The sequence below is a fragment of the Cajanus cajan genome, chromosome 3 (assembly GCF_000230855.2).
Source record: "Cajanus cajan strain Asha chromosome 3, NIPB_CcT2T_4, whole genome shotgun sequence".
In the NCBI taxonomy this organism is placed as follows: domain Eukaryota; kingdom Viridiplantae; phylum Streptophyta; class Magnoliopsida; order Fabales; family Fabaceae; genus Cajanus; species Cajanus cajan.
In genome coordinates this window covers 44055346-44079738 of record NC_138519.1, presented here as the reverse complement: position 1 = coordinate 44079738, position 24393 = coordinate 44055346, and positions in this window count along the sequence as shown.

Sequence of the window (24393 nt, the reverse complement as noted above, 5' to 3'; positions counted from 1 at the left end):
CGATGAAGAGATCCCCGCTGAGGGACCAAATCACAACAAGCCCTTGCACATCTCTGTAAAGTGCAAGGAATATCACATCGCAAAAGTCTTGGTGGATAATGGATCTTCCTTGAATGTGATGCCAAAAAGAACGCTTGATCAAGTGGCAATCAAGGGAGTCCAAATGCGCCCGAGCAACATGATCGTCCGAGCTTTCGACGGTTCTAAAAGAGAAGTGGTGGGCGAAGTCAATCTCCCAATCCAAATTGGACCCACCATCTTCAACGTCGAATTTCAAGTGATGGACATTACTCCCGCATACAGCTGTCTCCTCGGCCGACCTTGGATTCATGATGCAAAAGTTGTTCCTTCTACGCTCCACCAGAAAGTCAAATTCATTGTGGGTGACAAGCTGGTGACTGTACAAGCTGAAGACGATATACTCATCAGCAAGCCATCCACCACACCTTATGTGGATACAGCGGAGGAAGCTTTAGAAACCTCCTTCCAAGCATTGGAAATTGCCAATGTTGAAACGTTTCCCCGAGAAATGAAAAAGGTAGCCTCCATGCTCACCAAGAACGGATACTTGCCAGGACAAGGACTTGGCAAGGATTCCCAAGGAATTCCCGAGCTACCTATTATCAAGGACAATCCGGGGAAACAAGGGTTAGGATACAACCCTAATAAAGATCAAAGGACGAAGAGGAACCAAGATCCTTCTCGACGTTCTTTAAGCCAGATCTTTAGGAAGGCCGGTTCACAAGCGTCAAGGCCGGTCGTCGTCATCAAGTGCTCTTCTCCTTCCAATAGGGATGTATAGACCTGATGACTATTAGAGATTACTCCTCGGGGACAGCCCGACCCCCGAGCCTCGATAGGGCACATGTTTCCACTATGATTATAATAAAATCATTCTTTATTATTTCTTATTGCTTCTTTTCTTGCTTGCAATAAATCTCTAGACCACATTATTTTAACCCTGTTTGAATAAGCATGAATGAGGTTAAAATTGTCTTAATAACAATAATCCCGCATCATTTTTATGTGGAAGTGTGTGTCACAACTTGGAGCACCTTCCCTTGGCCTCGACAAGTGCCATCATGGATAAAAAGAAATCCTTTAAAATAAAAGAAGCTCGGCAGGAAACCCAAAAAGGGGGCTGCGCAAAAATAAGAGCAAAAGACCCGCTAGGAATCCCACGAAAGGGTGACCTAGGCAAAAGTTAGGGTTGCAAAAATGAACAAAAACAAAAGTCCGCTAAAACGCCACAAAAGGGTGTTTTAGGCAAAAATAAGGACAATCAAAAAACAAAAGAAATCCATGATGGTACCATGAGCCGAATTCAAAAAAGAAAGGTTCAAGGGGAGCTATCTAAGTTGTCAAAATCACAACGTCAATAAACAAGATTTTATTAACTTCATAAGTGTTTAATCAAACAAGCCTAAACACATAAGCCTACCTTGGCCAGCCATTCTTACAAAAACCATTTTTCAAAATAAAAATAAAACCCCTCTAAAACACAAACTTTCGAAAAATATCCTTCCCTTCTTTTCTCTCTTGTCCCAAACGATTTTAGGATAATCTAGTGGAAACATGGAGATATAGTGGTCAATAGGAGGGTTGACATGTCTTCTAAAGGAAGGGAAGAATCACTGGGTTGATGACGCCCATCTTGATATAACACGCATCATTCCTCGGTTATGTAAATCGGCAGCGCACAGCCCGTCTGGAGGAATGGCAAAACTCAAACAGAGAAACGCATCGGTTAATTCTTTTGAAAAATGAATCAAATAGAATTAGGTGCATCATACCGCATACATGCATACAGATGATAGGTGTACTGGAAGATCACTTATTCTCTGTTTATTCAAAAAAAAAAAAAAAAAATCAAAATCAAATCAAATCAAACTTCAGAAACAAAAATTGCGCCTGTATCATGTTCAGTACACCCGTACTAAAAATAGGGTTATGAACAAATTTTCAACTCAATACGGGCGTACTGAAATGGATATGGCCGTATTAGCCATAAAGAAATTTTCAAAGACCTCTTCATGAGGCAATTGCATAAAATAGAAAAATAGGAAAAATTGCTTGTGTATGGCAGCGGTCAACAAGAAAAAGCCAAAAAATGACAAAAAAGGCAAAAATACAGAAAAAGTCAAAATTCGACAAAAAAGGCAAAGATTCCGCATCGTACAGAATAACTGAGCCTGGAGAGGCTTGTCGAAACAATACTCATACAGAATAACTGAGCCTGGAGAGGCTTGCCGAAACAATACTCATACAAAATAACTGAGCCTGGAGAGGCTTTCCGAAATAATACTCGTACAGAATAATTGAGCCTGGAGAGGCTTGCCAAAATAATACTCTCTCAGAATAACTGAGCCTGGAGAGGCTTGCCGAAATAATACTCTCTCAAAATAACTAAGCCTGGAGAGGCTTGCCGAAATAATACTCATACAAAATAACTGAGCCTGGAGAGGCTTGCCGAAATAATACTCCCCAAGGGACATCTCAGCTTGCGCTCTTGGGCTGAACAGAAAATACAGCATTGTACAGAATAACTGAGCCTGGAGAGGCTTGCCGAAATAATACTCCCTCTCAGAATAATTGAGCCTGGAGAGGCTCGCCGAAATAATACTCCCCAGAGATATCTCAGCTTCCACTTGTCGCCACCGGCCCGAAACGGGCTTTCGGCATTCGCGAAGGATGGTTGGACTCGTTTATTTGTTTAAAAATAGTGGATTGCTAGAATGACTTATTCTCAAACTGAGACCTCGTCAAACGAGCAATTTTATTAAAAGGCTCACCAATCCATATTAATCCCAAGCGGGACCCTCCATGGATTAGTGGTTTTCGCAAAAGGAGGGTTCGTGGAGTCGCCACCAATGTTTTACTCAAAACATTGGAAAAAGGGATAAGGCAATTGATTTAAAAATCAACTTTGGCCACTACAACCAGAGTTGGGTAAGGGAGTCGGTTACGCGTGGGGAAGGTGTTAGCACCCCACGGCGCCCCTTTCGGGTTCCCTATGACAGATTATTTTTAAAAGAACAGTATAAAATTACTAAATTACCCCTATTTATTCTAAGCAATTATAAATTGACTATCTACATGATGACAGTTTAAATATGCACACAGAAAGCAGTAAAAGGAAGGATTGAAGGGAAACCTCTTGAAGCGTGCTTTTATATATTGCAAAGAACTGGGAAGCGTTTTGGCGTTCCCTCGCTCTACAAGCCCGCTCCTCGCTCTCCTAGAACAAAATTTTAACTAAGGGAATCAAAGAGATTTCCCCTCGACTAGGTTCGATCCTCAAGCAAAATGGCTCGGGGCTCAAGAACTTCGTCGGATCAACTCTCCGAGTGATTTCTAGGGCAGAACACTGCTCAAAAACCCCAGAATACTCAAGGAGAGGGTTCAAACTATGTTGAAAAGTGTGGAATGACGTCCAATTGACGTCATATTTATAGGGAATAGGCGCAGTACGGCCTACAGGGCCAATACGGCCGTATTGAAATTTTTGAACTTCAATACGGTCGTATTGGAGTTCAATACGGTCGTATTGAAAGTCAGAAATTTCAATACGCCCGTATTGGGTTCGCGGCGGTCGTATTGAAGTGTCAATACGGTCGTACTGGCTTCAGTACGGCCGTATTGAAGCTTCAATACGGCCGTATTAAGTTCAGTACGGCCGTATTGGGCTTTTTCCCTCCACTTCCTTATTTTTAGCTATTCTAAGACCTCTAGACCTACAGAGAACCCTCCTAGGGCTTTCCAGGAGTCCTTCTGGCTGATTATCCTTCAGTCTTCGAGAGTCTTCAAGCTTTTATTTCCGACCCGGACAATTTTAGGGGTCTACAGCTGCCCCCCCTTTACTTAGTCGGACGGCCTCTTGGTGTATCGGCTGACAAGTAAAGGAGTTGACCCAATTGTCCGGGTATTGTGCCGACCTTCTGACTTGTAGCGTCTTCCGGTGGGAAAATGTTGAGTAGCCTCTCCAGGTGGGTGCATACCTCGGCGCTTTTGACATCCTCGGTAGCTGAGTTTACCTTCTCCAAGGTCAACTTCACTCGACGCTCGAGCCGGAAGTTGGACATCAACGCACCTCTGATGACGCTGATGGTTGAGTACCGCCTCTCCAGGCTTAGCTTCACTCTTTGTTTGAGCCGGAAACCAAGCACCTTTGCGACGACGGTGAACAGTGTGAGTTTTGCCTCTCCAGGCCTTGCTTTGCTTGTTGCCCAAGCTGGAAGCTGTGAGTACCGTCTCTCCAGGCTTAACTTCACTCTTTGTTCGAGCCGGAAGCTAAGTACCCTTGTGACGACGGTGAGCAGTATGAGTTTTGCCTCTCCAGGCCTTGCTTTGCTTGTTGCCCAAGCTGGAAGCTGTAAGTACCGTCTCTCCAGGCTTAACTTCACTCTTTGTTCGAGCCGGAAGCTAAGTACCCTTGTGACGACGGTGAACAGTGTGAGTTTTGCCTCTCCAGGCCTTGCTTTGCTTGTTGCCCAAGCTGGAAGCTGTATACCTCCGTGTTTGTGACGACGGGGGTAGCGTGAATATCTCCTTTCCAGGGATTCGTGATGATTTTGTCTCCACAGTCCACGATGCTGCTTCGACGGTTGTTTTTTGATTTTGTGCCACTAAGGGCTGGATAACGCAGGGATCCGTCTAGGGGATGTGCAGTTACTCATAGGTTCTTGTGTCCCAACTTTCCATTGCGTAGTTGGTTCCCACTGGGGAATTTCTGATTCCTTTGGGTGCAGACACAAAGATGCTCTTTCTGATGTGAGCGGTGCCTTATGATTGGCTGACGTCCTTTCGACGTTGGTGGAGTATCCCGGTTATCCTTGTTCGGGTAACTCTTTTTGTTTTCTGATTTTGCTGCCTCTGTGTAGGCTGTTACCCACTGGGGGATATTGTCGTTGATTTTGATTAGCCTCTTCTGTTAGGCATATCAGCTTGACGTTCAATGATTGGCTGAGAGCCAGATTCCACTTGGGGAATGATCATTGATTTTTATTTTCTTTCTCCTTTTGCGGGGATGCCTCTTGAGTAGGCGACTGGGGATTTGGGGATCTTATGTATCCCAGAGTATTATTTAGGAAGCCTCTACAGGCTTAGCCTCACTCGACACTTGAGTTGGAGAGCTATCTTCACTGAGGAAGTTTAAGTCCTTTGACTTGGATATTCTGCTTGGGTGATCGTACTTCCATTGGGAATGTCGTCGATCTTGTTTTGATAGCTCTTGCTGGGGATTTTGAGTCCAAGAGCCTGAGTTGAGGTTTCTCTGGGGAGTATTATTTCTGCGAGCCTCTCCAGGCTCAGTTATTCTGTGATGTGGGGGATGAGGAGTATTGTTTCGGCAAGCCTCTCCAGGCTCAATTATTCTGAGAGTATTATTTCGGCGAGCCTCTCCAGGCTCAGTTATTCTGAGATGCTGTTGATTTTCTGAATCTTTGTATTTTGCTTACTGCTGTCATACACAAGCAATTTTCTATTTTTTCTATTTTATGTAGTTGCCTCATGATAAGGTCTTTGAATGTGTAACTAGTGTGTGTATGATGCACAAATGCAATACAATTTTTTATTTTTGTTCATTTAGAAAAGTGAGTGGCTCTCCCTATCCTCTTCTTCTTGGAGGACTTTCTGTCATTGACGCGAGGGAGTATTTTTGTGAGCCTTTATACAGGGGATTATGGATTTTACAGGAACCCCTCCAATTTTCTTTTATTGACCGATTATTAATGGGATTTCGTACAATTTTATGAAAAACCAACTCAAAGGCATAATCACATGGTCAAGAGAGAAAAGAAACAAATGGATATTTTATTCATAAATGTTTATACAGAAAGATTTACAAAAGGAATTTCTGAAGAAAGGCTGGCCAAGGTAGGCTATACATTTTTGGCTTAAACAATTATATCTGTAATTGTCGCTCTTCTCGTTCCCCTAATCGTTTTGGGTGAGATGCCTGAGCCAGGAGTGTAGATACTGCAAGACGCTTGCTTCTAGAAGATTATCACTTGAACCGCCTTTCGGTTTTCGGTTCAAGTGATCGTTGCTTGCTTTACTTTTTGCATCTTATTCTTTTGCCCCTAATTTTTGCCTAGGACGTGTCCTAGCGGGGATAATTTTGCCTTTGTTTTGCCTAGTACCCTTGTACTGGCGGGCTTTTTGTTTTGCCCTAACTTTTGCCTAGGATGCCCTTTTTGGGTTTTCATCCTAACGGGCTGATGCAAGCAACGTCTTCAAGCATAATACTTCTTTACCACGTCAGCGTTGACTGGGTATCGAAGTTCTTCTCCGTCCATGTCTGTGAGAATCAATGCTCCTCCGGAGAAGGCTCGCTTCACCACGTATGGTCCTTCGTAATTTGGGGCCCACTTTCCGATTTTGTCCTTTTGAGCTGGTAGCAATTTCTTCATCACCAGCTCTCCCTCATGGTAGATTCGAGGATGGACTTTTTTGTCGAAAGCCTTTTTGATCTTCCTTTGGTAGGCTTGACCATGGCATATGGCGTTCAGTCGTTTTTCTTCGATAAGGTTCAATTGGTTGTATCGACTTTGAACCCATTCCGCCTCGGAAAGTTTTGCTTCCATGATTACTCTCAGAGAAGGTATTTCGACTTCAACTGGCAGAACTGCCTCCATTCCATAAACAAGGGAGAATGGAGTAGCTCCTGTGGATGTACGTACTGAAGTCCTATAACCATGGAGAGCGAAGGGTAGCATCTCATGCCAGTCTTTGAATGAGACAACCATCTTTTGTACTATCTTCTTGATATTCTTATTGGCTGCCTCGACTGCCCCATTCATCTTTGGTCGATATGGGGAAGAGTTATGGTGCTGAATTTTGAACTCTTTGCACAGCTCTTCCACCATCTGATTGTTCAAATTGGATCCATTATCAGTGATGATTTTATCGGGAATACCGTATCTGCATATGATATTCTTTCTGATGAAGGATGTTACCACCTTTCGGGTCACATGAGCATATGATGCCGCTTCTACCCATTTGGTGAAATAGTCAATGGCCACAAGGATGAACCTATGTCCATTGGATGCCTTTGGCTCGATGGGTCCAATAACATCCATGCCCCACATTGCAAATGGCCATGGTGAAGCCAGAACATTGAGTGGCGTTGGTGGGACATGAATATTGTCGGCATATGCTTGACACTTGTGGCATTTCCGGACGTATTGGTAACAATCCCTTTCAATGGTCGACCAGTAATATCCTGCTCTGAGAATTTTCTTAGCCATTGCAGGCCCGGGAATATGGGTACCGAAAACCCCCTCATGTATTTCTTTGATTACATTTTGAGCTTCGACTTGGTCTATACATCTCAACAAGACCGAGTCATAATTCTTTTTGTAGAGGGTTTCTCCAATCAACAGAAATCCCATGGCCCTCCTTCGGATATGCTTTTTATCATTATCACTAGCCATATCAGGATATTCCCCTTTTGACAGATATTGTTTGATGTCATGGAACCATGGATGATCATCAACAGCTTCATCTATCAGTAGGCAGAACGCTTGCTTATCGTGCCGCCGGATATTGATGATGGGCATTTCATGCTCCTTATCCAAGGCGAACATCGATGATAGTGTAGCAAGGGCGTCAGCGAACTGATTCTCCTCCCTTGGAATGTATTCAAAGATGACACTTTGGAAGAATTGTGTCAAATCTTTGATATGCTCAACATATGGTATCAGTTTAGGATTTCGGACTTCCCAGTCACCTCGCAGTTGGTGAATGACTAAAGCCGAATCTCCAAATACTTTGAGCTTTAGGATACCATTGTTGATTGCTGCTTGGATTCCTAACGCGCAAGCCTCGTATTCGGCCATGTTATTTGTACAGTCAAAGTTGAGTCTTGCCGTTAAGGGGATATGCTTTCCTTGCGGGGAAATTAATACTGTCCCAATCCCTTGTCCAAGCATGTTGGAGGCTTCATCAAAATACATGGTCCACGCATCGTCTTTTAGTTCTTCATGTTGTATACTCATTACATGTTCATCGGGGAAATCATCCTGAAGGGATTGATAATCATTGGTCGGCCCATGTGCTAGATAATCAGCTAGGGTACTGCCTTTGATGGCTTTTTGTGTGACATGTATGATGTCGAATTCTGATAATTGTACTTGCCATCGGGCGATCTTCCCAGTGATTATTGGCTTGTCGAACACGTACTTAATTGGGTCCATTTTGGAGACCAACCAAGTAGTATGCCTTATCATGTACTGCCTGAGCCTTTGTGTTGCCCACGCTAACGCACAACAAGTCTTTTCTAATGGCGTGTAGCGGGTTTCATAATCAAGGAACTTTTTGCTCAGGTAGTAGATGGCTCGTTCTTTCTTTCCAGTTTCGTCCTGTTGCCCTAGCACGGCTCCCATGGACTCATCAAGCACTGTCAGATAGAGGATTAATGGCCTTCCCTCGACAGGTGGCACCAATACTGGTGGATTGGCCAAGCACTGTTTGACCTTGTCAAAAGCTCGTTGACAATTCTCATCCCAAGTTTCGGAATGATTCTTGCGCAACAGCTTGAATATCGGTTTGCACGTGTCAGTCAACTGTGCGATGAACCTTGCGACGTAGTTCACCCTGCCGAGGAATCCTCTAATTTCTTTCTCAGTTTTAGGAGGAGGCATTTCCATTATTGCCTTTATTTTATCGGGGTCCACCTCTATGCCTTTTTCACTGACGATGAACCCAAGAAGCTTACCCGACCGAACTCCGAAAGTACACTTAGCCGGGTTTAGCTTAAGCTGATACTTACGAAGCCGATTGAATAATTTTCTCAAATATTGGATGTGGTCCATTTCGTCTTTTGACTTTGCGATCATGTCATCCACGTATACTTCAATTTCTTTGTGGATCATATCGTGGAATAGAGTCACCATCGCTCGTTGGTAGGTGGCCCCCGCATTTTTAAGTCCGAAAGGCATCACCCTGTAGCAGAAAGTTCCCCAGGGTGTAATGAAAGAAGTTTTCTCGCGGTCTTCTATATTCATCTTGATTTGATTATACCCCGAGTATCCATCCATAAAGGAATAAAGTGTGTTTGTGGCGGTGTGATCCACAAGTGTATCGATGTGGGGCAAGGGAAAATCGTCCTTTGGACTGGCACGATTCAAATCCCTATAATCAACACACACTCTAACCTTCCCATTCTTTTTGACGACTGGCACAATGTTAGCCAGCCATTCGGGATACTGGGATACAACCAAGAATCCCGCGTCCAATTGTTTTTCCACCTCCTCCTTAATCTTTAAGGACCATTCGGGCTTGATTCGTCGAAGCTTTTGCTTAATAGGTCGAAACCCCTCTTTTAAGGGCAACTTGTGTTCGACGATGTTGGAGTCCAACCCGGGCATATCATGGTACGACCATGCAAATACGTCCTTGTATTCCCTCAATAATTGAATTAATTGCGTTTTTATTCCATCACTGATACGGGTCCCAATGTTGACCTCTTTCAATTCTTGACCCTGCCCCAAATTCACGGTCTCCAATTCTTCTTGATTCGGTTGGAGTAGACGAGCTTCTTGATCTAGCAGTCTTTGCAGATCCGGAGAGATGGTCTCCTCATCACTGTCCAACTCAACCCATTCACCCTCGGCTTTCGGATCCCGGTCAGAGCGAGCAATCACAGACATAATTATTTATTGGTTCTGTTTAGGTTTAGAATTTATTAATATTAATGAGAGAGAGAGAATAGAACAAAATGAGAGAATAATGTGTGAAAAATGCCTTTTTATTGATATATGAGTGTAAAACTGTACAAAACCCTTTATTTACATGAAAAGGTCCTCATGATCTCGGGTACTGATCATGAGTCCCTAAAAGAAAAATGTGGAGGGGCCCTATCATGGCTTGCCCTTCTCTCTACTCCTGCTGCGGTAGAGGATTCTTGCTCACGTCGGGCGCCGTCGAATCGAAAGTGACCCACCCAGCGTCGATAAGGTCTTGGACCTTGTACTTGAGAGCTCGGCAGTTCTCCGTTGAGTGCCCCTGTGCCCCCGAATGGTATAGACATTTGTCTTGTGGATTGTACCAATCGGGGTAGGGTGGATTCACCTTCTTTGGTGGAATGTAAGCTATAAGGCGCGCCTCCACTAGCTTCGGCAGGAGATCGCTGTAAGTGGTCGGAAGTCTATCAAACTTCTTCACAGAGTTGTTTTGCGATTTGCCTGACTTCGAAGCGGAAGAAGACGGAGCAATGGTTACAGCGTTGACTCCTCCTTCTTTCTTCTTCCCAAAGGCCTTCTTAGCTTCATATGATTGGGAAGGCTTAGCCAGCTTCCCACTTTTAAGTCCTTGTTCCACCCTTTCTCCTATGGTGATGATGTCCGAGAAGAGTGTCGTTGTGTTCCCTATCATTTTATCGTAATAGGGACCAGTCAACGAGTTGATGAATAAGGACACCGTCTCCTTATCCGACAGCGGGGGCTCTATCTGTGCCGCCAACTCCCTCCAACGTTGGGCGTACGCCTTGAAGGATTCATCGTTCTTTTTACTCAAGGCTTGAAGATCAGACCTATCGGGTGTTAGGTCGATGTTGTATTTGTAGCGCTTGAGGAAGGCGTCGGCCAACTGCCTCCATGTGTGTACTAGATTTCCATCTAGCTGCATATACCAGTTGAGTGCAGTTTCAGCTAAGCTCTCTTGAAAGCAGTGGATCAAGAGCTTTTCATTTGTGGCATATGCAGCCATCTTGCGACAGTACATGGTGAGATGACTTTTAGGGCAAGTCGATCCCACATACTTTGGGAAATCCGGCACTTTAAATTTAGGAGGGAATTGAATATCCCTCACTAAACACATGTCGGCGGCATCCTTAACGTCAAAGTCATGCCCCTCCATAGCCCTTAGCCGATCCTCGAGGGCATGGAATTGTTCCTTTGAGACCTCGGGCTCTTTTATTATAATTCCTGCCCCAAGGGGTACGGCGTTTGGAGAATCTTTTTCATGCTCTTCCTCCTCTCCCTCATGATGGGACCCATGATCACTATGATGAGAATCATGGATGTTGTGATGACGCATGAGTTCCATCATTTGCGCCATCTGCTCTTTAAGCTGTGAAAGCTCGGTTGTGAGCTTCTTGTTTTGCTCCTCCAATGCTTCCATTTTCTTGATTTTCCGTGCGCGCGTAAGGATAGAGAGATGACCAGCCACTTTCTAAAATGAATGTTTAGTTAGTTTATTTTATGGAATGAATACACTCTTTAACACGAGCTTGATAAACCTCCATCTTTAAGGCGCTGCCTTTTTAAGACGGAAGTTTACCACCCTTCTTTATCTATGATTTCTCCCCAACGGAGAATCTCTATAGTCATGGGTCTCTTTCACTCATGTTAAGAGGTATTGGTGATCCTAAAATGTATGTTTTCATGAGGATGCATGATGTCTTATTGGTAATGATGTACATGCTCCTCACTTTTATTATATTTTCACACATGGTCTTTCCTCTCATGTCATGGTTTTTTATGCATGGGGATTATTTTTAGACCTTATCACGAGGTTATTTATTAATGCACAAACAATGTCACATAACGAATGCACAAACAATTCACTCATCCACGAACAGTCACGAGCGAATTACGAGGTAGGGGTCTCCTGCAGAAATGGTGCATATTCAAGGTAGGTTCTAACTGTTCTCACCAGTCCAAGGCCCCCAAGGTGCCCCCATTATAGGGATCCAATTCCTCTCGTCGTAGGTCGATGGAAAGTTCCAACGCACCGTCGGACTCAAGTTCATGGTTATCACCTTGAGTGATGTTTTCCGACAACGGTCTACGGGCACCTATAGACCCATTCGACAACCGGCCGTACTAACATCCACTCCCTATGGTTAATCACTCATGCCCCCGGGTACTACGGGCTTTCGGCATTCGCGAAGGATGGTTGGACTCGTTTATTTGTTTAAAAATAGTGGATTGCTAGAATGACTTATTCTCAAACTGAGACCTCGTCAAACGAGCAATTTTATTAAAAGGCTCACCAATCCATATTAATCCCAAGCGGGACCCTCCATGGATTAGTGGTTTTCGCAAAAGGAGGGTTCGTGGAGTCGCCACCAATGTTTTACTCAAAACATTGGAAAAAGGGATAAGGCAATTGATTTAAAAATCAACTTTGGCCACTACAACCAGAGTTGGGTAAGGGAGTCGGTTACGCGTGGGGAAGGTGTTAGCACCCCACGGCGCCCCTTTCGGGTTCCCTATGACAGATTATTTTTAAAAGAACAGTATAAAATTACTAAATTACCCCTATTTATTCTAAGCAATTATAAATTGACTATCTACATGATGACAGTTTAAATATGCACACAGAAAGCAGTAAAAGGAAGGATTGAAGGGAAACCTCTTGAAGCGTGCTTTTATATATTGCAAAGAACTGGGAAGCGTTTTGGCGTTCCCTCGCTCTACAAGCCCGCTCCTCGCTCTCCTAGAACAAAATTTTAACTAAGGGAATCAAAGAGATTTCCCCTCGACTAGGTTCGATCCTCAAGCAAAATGGCTCGGGGCTCAAGAACTTCGTCGGATCAACTCTCCGAGTGATTTCTAGGGCAGAACACTGCTCAAAAACCCCAGAATACTCAAGGAGAGGGTTCAAACTATGTTGAAAAGTGTGGAATGACGTCCAATTGACGTCATATTTATAGGGAATAGGCGCAGTACGGCCTACAGGGCCAATACGGCCGTATTGAAATTTTTGAACTTCAATACGGTCGTATTGGAGTTCAATACGGTCGTATTGAAAGTCAGAAATTTCAATACGCCCGTATTGGGTTCGCGGCGGTCGTATTGAAGTGTCAATACGGTCGTACTGGCTTCAGTACGGCCGTATTGAAGCTTCAATACGGCCGTATTAAGTTCAGTACGGCCGTATTGGGCTTTTTCCCTCCACTTCCTTATTTTTAGCTATTCTAAGACCTCTAGACCTACAGAGAACCCTCCTAGGGCTTTCCAGGAGTCCTTCTGGCTGATTATCCTTCAGTCTTCGAGAGTCTTCAAGCTTTTATTTCCGACCCGGACAATTTTAGGGGTCTACAGCACTCACGGGCCAAATTCCCCAGTGAAAGCTATCAAACCAAGTCGAAAGGACTCATACTTCCTCAGTGGAGAATAGCTTTCCAACTCAAGAAATGAGTGAAGCTAAGCCTGAAGAGGCTTTCTAAATAATACTCTGGGATACATAAGAACTTCAAATCCCCAGTCGCCTACTAAGAGGCATCCCTACAAAAAGCAAAAATCAATAAACCATTCCCCAAGTGGAAATCGGCTTTCAGCCAAACATCAAGCGTCAAGATGATCTGCCTAACAGAAGAGGCTAATCAAAATCAACGACAAAATCCCCCAGCGGATAACAGCCTACACAGAGGCAACAAAATCAGAAAATCAAAAAAGAGTCACCCAAATAAGGATAACCGGGATACTCCACCAACGTCGAAAGGACGTCAGCCAAATCATAAGGCACCGCTCACATCAGAAAGAGCATCTTTGTGTCTACATCCCCAAGGAATCAGAAATTCCCCAGTGGGTACCAACTACGCAATGGAAAGTTGGGACACAAGAACTTACGAAATAACTGCACATCCCCTAGATGGATCCCTGCGTTATCCAGCCCTCAGCGGCATCAAAATCAAAAACAGTCGTCGAAGCAGCATCGTGGACTGTGGAGACAAAACTATCACAAATCCCTGGAGAGGGCAAACTCACGCTACCAAAGTGACCAAAGCACCGAGGTATGCACAAAGCCTGGAGAGGCGATACTCAGCTACCCAGATGTCCAGAGCACCGAGGTATGCACAAAGCCTTGAGAGGCGATACTCAGCTACCCAGATGTCCAGAGCACCGAGGTATGCACAACCCTGGAGAGGGCAAGACTCACGCTACCAAAGTGACTAGAAGCACAGAGGTACGCAACCCTGGAGAGGGCAAGACTCACGCTACCCAGATGTCTAGAGCACCGAGGTATGCACAAGCCTGGAGAGGCGATACTCAGCTACCCAGATGTCCAGAGCACCGAGGTATGCACAAGCCTGGAGAGGCGATACTCAGCTACCCAGATGTCCAGAGCACCGAGGTATGCACAAGCCTGGAGAGGCGGTACTCAGCTACCCAGATGTCCAGAGCACCGAGGTATGCAACGAGCCTGGAGAGGCGACGACTAATACTCAACCTGGAGAGGCTACTCAACAATTTTCCACCGGAAGACACTACAAGTCGGAAGGATGGCTCATTCCCCGGACAATCGGGTCAACTCCTTTACTTGTCAATCGTTACACCAAAAGGCCGTTTGACTAAGTAAAGGGGGGGCGGCTGTAGACCCCTAAAATTGTCCGGGTCGGAAATAAGACTCGAAGACTATCAAAGATCAATGGAAAGTCAGCCAGAAGGACTCCCAGAAGACCATAGGATGACTATCTGTAGGTTTAGAGGTCTTAGAGTAGCTGAAAATAAGAAAGTGAGAGGAGTGGAGCTCAATACGGCCTCTTTGGAGCTCAGTACGGCCCGTATTGCATTTTTGAACTGCAATACGGCCGTACTGAAACCAATACGGCCGTATTGATGTTTTTGAAATTCAATACGGTCGTATTGAATTCAATACGGCCGTATTGAAGTTCAAAACTTCAATACGGGCCGTATTGACACCAGGGGCCGTACTGCGCCTCACCCCTATAAATAGGACGTCATTTGGACGTCATTGGACACTTTTCCACACAGTTTTGACTCTCTCCTTGAGTATTCTGGGGTTTTTGAGCAGTGCTCTGCCCTAGAAATCGCTCTAAGAGTCAATCCGACGAAGTTCTTGAGTCACGAGCCATTTGCTTGAGTCTCGAACTTAGTCGAAGGGAAATCTTTTGGATTTCCATAGTAAAAATTATTTTTTAGGAAGGAGCGAGCGAGATTGTAGAGGGAGGGAGCGCCAAAAAGCCTCCTAACATCTGTTTAGATATATAAAAGCACGCTTCAAGAGGTTTTCCTTAAAATCCCTTCTTTTATTGCTTTCTGATTGTCGCATATTTAATTTTGTCATCATGTAGATATTTAATTTATAATCGTTTATAATAAATAGGGGTAATTTAGTAATTTTGCACTGTTATTTATGAAATAATCCGTCATAGGGAACCCGAAAGGGGCGTTGTGGGGTGCTAACACCTTCCCCGCACATAACCGACTCCCTTACCCGACTCTGGTTGTAATGACCAAGGTTGATTTATGAAATCAATTGCCTTATCCCTTTTTCCAATGTTTTGAGTAAAACATTGGTGGCGACTCCAAGAACCCTACCTTTTGCGAAAACTACTAATCCATGGAGGGTCCCGCTTGGGATTAACATGGATTGGTGAATCATTTTAATAAAATTGTTAGTTCGACAAGGTCTCAGTTTGAGAATAAGTCATTCTAGCAATCCATCATTTTTTCAAAATCAAAACGAGTCCAACCATCGTCGCGAATGCCAAGCTCCGTTTCGGCGGGTGGCGACAGGGCTTTGAGCCACGAGTCTGTCACAACCTTTCATTCATCCTTGTATAGATCTAAATTGAAGAGTGCAGAATGAATGAAGTACTCCTTGCTGAGAGTGTCAAGATCTGGCCTGCGATTTCTTTGAAGAAAGGCTATGGAAGTATCAGAGAAGTGCATCACTCTGCAATGGGTCATCCAGCGATACCCATGCAGCATGAGCATCTTAGCCTTTTCATCGTCTGAGAGACCAGACGAACTTGCCTCTTGACCGCACTTATGCATAAAGTTTTGATAGAACTTTTCAGCATCATTTTCAGTATATAGTAGTGCCTTAGCAGGGTCTTGTTGCTAGTTCAAACTTACCCCTTTGTAGTGATGAACTTCAACCCTTGATGGTATAGGCATGGGTTCGAGATGAAGTATAGGATCCTTCATCTTGTTTTCATCAATTGGAGGAAGATGAGGGCAGATACGGTCAGGATAGACATAAATTTGCACTTCTGCTAGAGTGTATAGAGAGAGAGGTATGTACAATTGTAAAGGTGTATCTATACATAGGCGCAGAGAGGGAGCCATAGTGACCTATATGTACATGAAGGAATTTGGTTGGAGAATTGAATAACTCTACCTTTGGTAGAGGGGATGGAGGCTTTCTTGGTCGGGTGGAAAATGAGGTTTTCTTTTTGGGCGGTGAAGATGATGAGGGTTGTTGATGGAGGGGACAGATGAGTTGAGGATTTCCTTGTGGTGGAGTCCAGACGGACTTGGACTTGATCACCCCTCCTGGATAGATCTTCCTCTTGAAGGTTGGTGGAGGAAGAGCAGTTATGGCACCTGGTGGAAGAGCTAGATAGGCCTTAGACAGAGAGAAGGGTACGTCTGGGCAGTATGGTGTGAACTTGTACACTCCTTCCTAATATTCATATACCGGCACGGGTAGAGCAGTTTGGCATGGTGGAGAGGAGTCTTCAACTGTTTGACAGTGAGGGTTAGTGACAGTAAGTGCAAGAAAGTGCTTTAGTATAAAATACATAGACAAAGGATGTCTGGGCTGACTTTTAACTTGCTCTGGAGAGGATGAAGAAGATTCTTGCTTAAGTCTGAAGGCTGGAGGACAGGTAAGAATGGAGAATGGAGCTAGAGGAGGAGGTTGCTCCAGGTAGTAGTACTCTGGTCCATATGTTGGCTTGTTAGACAAGATGGCTTCATACTTGTGAGTGTTCCCTTGCAAGTCGCGCAGAGGACTCCTTGAAGCGTCCAGAATGGTTGAGCCTTCCTCAAGCCAAGAGTACACTGGTCTGTAGTACCCCAGGGCATGTGTAGTGGATGTTTTCAAAACATAGCGTCCAGCCCAGTTGATGTGATAGCGACCACAAAACACATTAATCGTTTTATCAATGATGTATGGTCTTGGCTATGAGTACAGACCAATTTTGTTCCTCTTCATGACGTCCCTATTGGTGTGAGATGGACGGATTGAAGCTACTCCACTTTTCCCTTAGGGTTTGCTGCACCAGGATAAATAAGTGAATATTCATCAGTATTTGGAGGCATCCTTTTTGGAAGTAGTGGGTTTGTTGGTTCTTTGAGGGAGAATGATGGAAAGGAAAGAGGCCTTGAAGGTAAGATCATACGATTGCTCCTAATAGCAGACTTCCTCTTTCTTGGAGTCAAGGTATTTATAGGAGAGATCTGTAATGAAATTGTAATTAGAATTTGAGAAATGTAGGGAGGAAGGAAATGTAGAATCATGACTTACGAGGGAAGAATGTACAATGATGGAAGTGGTGGGAACGTTTACTAGAACTTTTATCTGAGCTGAAGGGATGATAGCTTCAGCTGTAGGTTTAGCAGCAACCACCTTTTCAGTCCAAGGTGGAGAAGTGCATGTTGACTTATCTAGTACAACCACCTTTGATGCTAGTTTTATGACCCTCTTCTTCTTAGAGTGCAGTGGTGCTACAGAAGGTGGAGGAGCCCTTTTCTTTAAAGCCTTCCCAATGGCTTGGCTGTCCTCAGCATCAGACGCAAACTCTTCGTCTGATGGTAGGCTTGTCCTCCTCTTTGCTGGTTGTGTAGCAATAACCAGTGATTTGTCTTCCTTGGGAGATGAAGGGTGATGGTGCTTCCTTGTTGAGTGTGTCACAACTTGTCCTTCTCTGATCTCCTCCTTGAGTTTTAAGGCTACTGTGGGGTCAGTGACTTTATAGCTTACGGGCATTTTCCCTAAATTAGCCTTTCCAAAAACAATGGGGCTTAATCTTTTGCTCCTCCCCATATCCATGATCCTCTCTTGCTCCTCTTCTTTAAGAGTAAAGAAGGTATGGTAGACATTTCTGTCCCAAAGAAATTTATTCAGAAGCATGGTTTGAACCACGAAGTCCTTGCGGTCTTTCAAGCACCCTTTCCAATGCTGAAAGAGTACTTGTGGTAGGTCGAAGGCAGTTCTGGTCATCATCTGGAATAGACAGAACTTGTGCATGTTTGAGATGTTGTCTTTGTCGCCTACCTTGTGGAGGATAGACTTGTTCAGTATTTGCTGGTATATCTTAGCCTTGTCGTCAAGCTTGTTGTAGGCTATTGGTCCCTCTTCTCCCTCCTTGTGAAGAGTTTTGGTAACTTTTGTTAGACCACCAGCATCAGACATCCATTCCCTAGAGTAGATTTTCCCTTCTCTTACGCACCCAATGGCTTGTGCGATGGTGGTAGGGGAGATCCTGACTTCCACGTCTAACACGGTTCCTTCGAAGAACCCTTGAGAAATCTTCAACGAGTCATAGAACTTCTTTATCAAGTTAGGATAAACTACCTCCTTGATATTGAAGTATCCTAGGATCCCACAATCTTCCAGGTTTTTGTAGATGGGTATCCCCCATTCCTCCATTTTTGTGATGTTAAAGTGATGCTCCAGATATATCACCGGCTTCTCCTTCGTGAAGAAGGTGTGAGTACAGTCGGTTGCCTCATGGATTTAATCAGGGATGATCACGTTTCCAACGTTCTCAGCTGGTGCGACCATTGTAGTAGATAGAGAGATTTTTAGGGTTTGAGTTCAAAGAGAAGGCTTGAGAATGCGAAGTGTCGAGCGTAGAGAAGAAGATAACGAGTGTAGACCCCTAAAATTGTCCGGGTCGGAAATAAAGCTCAAAGACTCTCAAAGACCGAAGGAAAGTCAGCCGGAAGGACTCCTGGAAGACCCTAGGATGATTCTTTGTAGGTCTAGAAGTCTTAGAGTAGCTTAGAATAAGGGTGTGCGAGGATTGGAGCTCAATACACCCTCCCAGAGGTTCAGTACGGACGTACTGAGCCATTTGAACTGCAATACGGCCGTAGTGAACTCAATACGGCCGTACTGAAGTTTTTGAACTTCAGTACGGCCGTACCAAATTCAATACGGTCGTACTGTAGTTCAAAATGGCTCAGTACGGGCCGTAGTGAAATCAATACGGCCGTACTGAAGTTTTTGAACTTCAGTACGGCCGTACCAAATTCAATACGGCCGTACTGTAGTTCAAAAACCCAGTACGGGCCGTATTGACCTCCCAGGCCGTATTGCGCCTCAATCCTATAAATAGGACGTCATTGGCACGTCCTTCCACACTTTTTCCATACTTTTGGACCCTCTTGCTGAGTATTCTGTGGTTTTTGAGCAGTGTTCTGCCCTAGAAGTCTCTCCGAGAGCCGATCCGACAAAGTTCTTGAGTTCTGAGCATTTAGCTTGAGGATTCGAACTAGTCGAAGGGAAATCTTTTTGATTTCCATAGTAAAAATTAATCTTTAGGGAAGGAGCGAGCAAGCGTGTAGTGGGAAGGAGCGCCAAAAAGCCTCCTAACGTCTGTTTGAATATATAAAAGCACGCTTCAAAGGTTTCTTTTACAAATCCTTCCTTTTATTGCTTTCTGATTGTTGCATTGCATTTTTCATCATGTAGATATCTCGTTTATAGTCGTTTCTAATAAATAGGGGTAATTTAGTAATTTTACACTGTTATTTATAAAATAATCCGTCATAGGGAACCCGAAAGGGGCGTTGTGGGGTGCTAACACCTTCCTCGCACGTAACCGACTCCCTTACCCGACTCTGGTTGTAATGGCCAAAGTTGATTTATGAAATCAATTGCCTTATATCTTTTTCCAATGTTTTGAGTAAAACATTGGTGGCGACTCCAAGAACCCTTCTTTTGCGAAAACCACTAATCCATGGAGGGTCCCGCTTGGGATTAACATGGATTGGTGAATCATTTAATAAAATTGTTAGTTCGATGAGGTCTCAGTTTGAGAATAAGTCGTTCTAACAATCCATCATTTTTCAAACCTTTAAAAAGAGTCCAACCATCGTCGCGAATTCCAAGGTCCGTTTCGGCGGGTGGCGACAGATGGCGACTCCACTGGGGAAGCCTCGAGAGTCAGTCCCATTTAGTGATGGATTATTTCTAAAATAATAGTTTAAAATTACTTCATTACCCCTCGCTTGTATGATAATATGTTTTATCTATGTGGCTTTTAATAACTGTTGAATGTTTAAATTTTTGCAATTGTTTGAAATAAAAACTGCACACAAACCTTTGCACACAACAGTTCCCTCTATACCCGGGGGCATGAGTGGAAAGCCATAGGGAGTGGATGTTAGTACGGCCGGTTGTCGAATGGGTCTATAGGTGCCCGTAGACCGTTGTCGGAAAGCATCACTCAAGGTGAAAACCATGAACTCAAGTCCGACAGTGCGTTGGAACTTTCCATCGGCTTACAACGAGAGGAATTGGGTCCCTATAATGGGGGCACCTTGGGGCCTCAGACCAGTGAGAACAGTTAGAACCTCCTTGAATATGCACTTTTCTGCAGGATACCCCTACCTCGTGATTCGCTCGTGACTGTTCGTGGATGAGTGAATTGTTTGTGTATAGGTCTATGTGACATTGTTTGTGTATAGGTCTATGTGACATTGTTTGTGCATTAATAATAAACCTCGTGATAAGGTCTAAGAATAACCCCCATGCATGAAAAATGTCATGACATGAGAGGAAAGACCATGTGTGAAAGTGAGGAGCATGTGCATCATTACCAATAAGACATCATGCATCCTCATAACCATTCATTTTAGGCTCACCAATACCCATTGACATGAGTGAAAGAGACCCATGACTATTGAGATTCTCCGTTGGGGAGAGATCATAAGTCAAGGAGGGTGGTAAACCTCCGTCTTAAAAAGGCAGCGCCTTAAAGATGGAAGGTTACCAAGCTCATGTCAAGAGAGTATTCATTCCATAAATAAACTAATTAGATTAAGCATTCATTTTAGAAAGTGGCTGGTCATCTCTCTGTCCTCACGCGCGCGCAGAAACTCAAGAAAATGGACGCGTTGGAGGAACAAAATAAGAAGCTTACAGCCGAGCTCTCACAGCTCAAGGAGCAAATGGCGCAAATGATGGAACTCATGCGTCACCAAAACATACACGGGGCTCAACACAGTGACCATGAGTCCCATCATGAGGAGGAGCAAGAGCAAGAGCCTCCGCAAGCTGTACCCCTTGGGGCGGGGATTACAATTAGAGAGCCCGAGATTTCAAAGGAACAATTCCACGCTCTCGAGGACCGGTTGAGGGCTATGGAGGGGCATGATTTTGATATCAAAGATGCCGTCGACATGTGCTTAGTGAGGGACATCCAATTCCCTCCCAAATTTAAACTGCCCGATCTCCCAAAGTATGTGGGATCGACTTGCCCCAAAAGTCATCTCACCATGTATTGCCGAAAGATGGCTGCATATGCCACTAATGAAAAGCTCTTAATCCATTGCTTCCAAGTGAGCTTGGCTGACACCGCACTCAACTGGTATATGCAGCTGGATGGGAATCAGGTGCTTACATGGAAGCAGTTGGCCGACGCATTTCTCAAGCGCTACAAGTATAACATCGACCTAACACCCGATAGGTCCGATCTTCAAGCCTTGAGTAAGAAAAATGATGAATCCTTTAAGGCGTACGCCCAACGATGGAGGGAGTTGGCGGCACAAATAGAGCCCCCGCTGTCGGATAAGGAGACGGTGTCCCTGTTTATAAACTCGTTGACCAGTCCCTATTATGACAAGATGATAGGGAACACGACAACGCTCTTCTCGGACATCATCACCATTGGAGAAAGAGTGGAACAAGGGCTGAAAAGTGGGAAGCTAGTTAAGCCTTCCCAATCATTTGAAGCTAAGAAGACCTTTGGGAAGAAGAAGGAGGGAGGAGTCAACGCCATAACTATTTCTTCATCTTCCTCCGCTTCGAAGTCGGGAAAGTCGCAGTACAACCCTGTGAAGAAGTTTGATAAACTTCCGACCACATATAGCGACCTCCTACCGAAGCTAGAGCAAGCTCATCTTCTAGCTTACATTCCACCAAGGAAGATTGATCCACCTTACCCCGATTGGTACAAACCGCAAGACAAATGTCTATACCATTCGGGGGCACCGGGGCATTCAACGGAGAACTGTAGAGCTCTCAAATATAAGGTCCAAGACCTTATCAATGCTGGGTGGATCACTTTTGATTCAACAGCGCCCGACGTGAGCAAGAATCCTCTGCCGAAGCAGGAGTAGAGAGAAGAGCAAGCCACGACAGGGCCCCTCCACATTTTTCTTTTCTTTCTGGGACTCATGATCAGTACCCGAGATCATGAGATCCTTTTCATGTAAATAAGGGTTTTTTTGTACAGTTTTTTATACATATCAATAAAGAGGCATTTTTCACACATCATTCTCTCATTTGTTCTTTTCTCTCTTTCTCTCCGGATCTGCAAAGACTGCTAAATCAAGAAGCTCGTCTACTCCAACCGTATCAAGAGAAATTGGAGGCCGTGAATTTGGGGCAAGGCCAAGAGATAAAAGAGGTCAAAATTGGGACCCATATCAGTGATGAAATAAGGGCACAATTGATCCAATTGTTAAGGGAATATAAGGACGTATTTGCATGGTCGTACCGTGATATGCCCGGTTTGGACACTAACATCGTCGAGCACAAGTTACCATTGAAAGAAGGGTTCGACCCGTCAAACAAAAGCTCCGACGAATCAAGCCCGAGTGGTCTTTAAAGATCAAGGAGGAGGTCGAAAAGCAATTAGACGCGGGATTCTTGGTTGTATCTCAGTATCCCGAATGGCTGGCTAACATCGTGCCAGTCATTAAAAAGAATGGAAAGGTTAGAGTTTGTGTTGACTACAGGGATTTGAATCGTGCCAGTCCAAAGGACGATTTTCCCTTACCACACATCGATACACTAGTGGATCATACAGCCACGAACACACTCTATTCCTTTATGGATGGGTACTCTGGGTACAACCAAATCAAGATGAATGTGGAAGACCGCGAGAAAACTTCCTTCATTACACCCTGGGGCACTTTCTGCTACAGGGTGATGCCTTTTGGACTCAAAAATGCGGGTGCCACCTACCAACGAGCGATGGTGACGTTATTCCACGACATGATCCACAAAGAAATCGAGGTATACGTGGACAACATGATCGCGAAGTCAAAGAATGAAATGGACCATATCCAATATTTGAGAAAATTATTCAACCGACTTCGCAAGTATCAGCTTAAGCTAAATCCGGCTAAGTGTACTTTCGGAGTTCGGTCGGGTAAGCTTCTCGGGTTCATCGTCAGTGAAAAAGGCATAGAGGTGGACCCCGATAAAGTGAAGGCAATAATGGAAATGCCTCCTCCTAAGACCGAGAAAGAGATAAGAGGATTCCTCGGCAGGGTGAACTATGTCGCAAGGTTCATCGCACAGTTGACCGACACGTGTAGACCAATATTCAGGCTGTTGCGCAAGAATCATTCTGAATCTTGGAATGAGGATTGTCAACAAGATTTCGACAAGATCAAACAGTGCTTGGCCAATCCACCAGTATTGGTGCCACCTGTCGAGGGAAGACCATTAATCCTCTATTTAACCGTGCTTGATGAGTCCATGGGATGTGTGCTAGGACAACAAGATGAAACGGGAAAGAAAGAACGAGCCATCTACTACCTGAGCAAGAAATTTCTTGACTATGAAACCCGCTACACGCCGTTAGAAAAGACATGTTGTGCGTTAGCATGGGCAACACAACGGCTCAGGCAGTATATGATTAGGCATACTACTTGGTTGGTTTCCAAAATGGATCCAATTAAGTACGTGTTCGACAAACCAATAATCACTGGGAAGATTGCCCGATGGCAAGTACAGTTATCAGAATTCAACATCATACATGTCACACAAAAGGCCATCAAGGGTAGTACCCTAGCTGATTACCTAGCACACGGGCCGACCAACGACTACCAATCCCTTCAGGATGATTTCCCCGATGAGGATATAATGAATCTACAACATGAGGAGCCTAAAGATGATGCGTGGACCATGTATTTTGATGGAGCCTCCAACATGCTTGGACGAGGGATTGGCACAGTGCTAATCTCTCCACAAGGAAAATACATTCCCATAACGGCAAAACTCAACTTCGATTGTACAAACAACATGGCTGAATACGAGGCTTGCGCGTTGGGAATCCAAGCAGCCATCAACAATGGTATCCTAAAGCTCAAAGTGTTTGGTGATTCGGCCCTAGTCATCTACCAACTACGAGGTGATTGGGAAGTCCGAAATCCTAAACTGATACCATATGTTGAACACATCAAAGATTTGACACATCTCTTCCAAAGTGTCATCTTTGAATACATTCCAAGGGAGGAGAATCAGTTTGCCGACGCTCTTGCTACGCTCTCGTCGATGTTCGCCTTGGGTAGTGAGCATGAAATGCCCATCATCAATATCCGGCGGCACGATAAGCAAGCGTTTTGCCTTCTGATAGATGAAGTTGTCGATGATCGTCCATGGTTCCTTGACATCAAGCAATATTTAACAAAAGGGGAATATCCTGATGCGGCCAGCGATAATGACAAGAAG